General features: G+C 43.2%; 1 protein-coding gene across 10 annotated transcripts in view; it reads right to left on the reverse strand.

The window, feature by feature from the left end:
- Tpx2 (TPX2, microtubule-associated) overlaps positions 1-1958 on the reverse strand; it is a 63230-nt gene that overhangs the window by 11511 nt on the left and 49761 nt on the right. The window lies entirely within an intron of this gene.

The following is a 1958-nucleotide window of genomic DNA, read 5'->3' on the forward strand; positions in this document are numbered from 1 at the left end:
TAGCAAGATCCCATCTTAAAATTTAAAAAGAGCTGGGGAGGGGCTGGGGATTTAGCTCAGCAGCACAGCACCTGCCTGGCAAGCGTGAGGTCGTGAGTTTGATTCCCGGTACCAGGGGGGGGAAAAAAAAAAAAAAGAGCTGGGGAGCCTAGCACTTGGAAGACTAAAGCAGGAGGGCTGCAAATTGAGGCTACCCTGGACTACACAGTGAGTTCAAGGCCAGCCTGAACTATGTACTAAGACCCTATCTTAAAAAAACAAAAACAAAACAAAAAAAGAGCTGAGGAATGTGGCAGGGAACTTGCCTAGCATGTGCAAAGGCCTGGGTTCAATCAATCCTCAGAACCAGGAAAGGGGTAGGGGTGAGGATAAATACCTATAATATGTCCTATAATTTGCTTCTCCAGAAGCCAAGAATTGAGCCAGGCGTGGTGGCACATTTCCCATAATCCCAGCACTTGGGAGGCTGAGGCACGAGGATCACTGTGAATTCGAGACCAACCTGGGCTATACATGCAAGTTGAAGGCCAGCCACCTATACTACATAGGAAGACCATCTCCAAAAAAAAAACAAAAACCAAGAATTGAATTAAAATTTTAAAATTTTAGTAGAGAGTGGCAGTGTCAAATTCAAAAGCTAAACCCAGCGTAGTGGTGCACATCTATAATCCCAGCACTTGGGAGGCTGAGGCAGGAGGACTGTTGTGAGCTCGAGATCAGCCTGGGCTACAAAGTGAGCTCAAGACCAGCCTGAACTGCATAGTGAGACCCTGTCTCAAAAAAAAATAAAAGAAGTTATATGTGCCAAGGATACAATAATATTAAGTATTGTGGAGTAGAATATACTGTTTAAGAAAGAAATGAACTCAAATCCCCGTTATGCACGCTAGGTATCTCTTAGCATCTGTTTCCTAATCTTAAAAAATAGGAGGGCTGGGGATATAGCTCTGTGGCACAGTGCCTGCGTGGCAAGCAGGAGGTCCTGAGTGTTCATTCCTGGTTCAAAAAAAAACATAGGGACCCTACAGGGTGTGGCGGCACAGGCCTATAATCCTAGTACTCGGGAGGCTGAGGCAGGAGGATTGCCGTGAGTTCCAGGCCAGCTTAGGCTACATAGTGAGTTCAAGGTCAGCCTGAATTACACATGGAGAGACCCTGTCTCAAAAAAAAGAAAAATGCTAGGGACACTATGTATATCTAAATATACCAATAAAATAAAAAAGAAAAAATATTTTAAAAAATAAAGAATAGAGTTATTATGAAAAACAAGATTACATAAAGCACTCAGAACAATGCAAGCACTCAATAAAGCAGCAGTTATTACTATTAACAACAAGACTGCCTACTGTGTATCAGACACTGTATTCTAAGTTCTTCACCTGAGCTCCTTCTACACTGTGTCCAATAAATCAAAACTCCAGGGCTGGGGTCCAGGAAATTATTTACATAATAAGAGCCCCACAGGATTCTGACAACCAGTGGATTTAGCAAACACTCTTTAGCACACCACATCAATTCAGTAACACCTTACCAATCTAGTGTACATTCTAGACCTGCTCACTCAGAATTCTCGGTATAACCAGGTACAGCGCTACTTTAAGATCTTAACCAACTCTCAATTGGTAACTCTAGTTACCCTTCCTCACGTATCACTTCATGGTGGCTTTTCCGGAGTACAAGAAAATCCATCTGTTTTAAGGGCTACCTTCAGGCTGGGGGTATAAGTCAGTGGCAGTGTGTTTGCCTAGCATGTATGAGGACCTGGGCTTGACCCCCACTACCAAAACAAAGGAACACCAAATGATATAATAGTCTTGATGGAACAATTTCTTTTCTCTGAGCCACAGCTTTTCTGTATATAAAATGAACACAATGCCAGGTATAGTGGCACATGCCTGTATCAGCACTCAGGAGACTAAGGAAAGAGGACTGCTGAGTTCAAGGCCAGCCTGAGCTAC

The sequence above is a fragment of the Chinchilla lanigera genome, unplaced genomic scaffold (assembly GCF_000276665.1).
Source record: "Chinchilla lanigera isolate Chin_1 unplaced genomic scaffold, ChiLan1.0 scaffold00021, whole genome shotgun sequence".
In the NCBI taxonomy this organism is placed as follows: domain Eukaryota; kingdom Metazoa; phylum Chordata; class Mammalia; order Rodentia; family Chinchillidae; genus Chinchilla; species Chinchilla lanigera.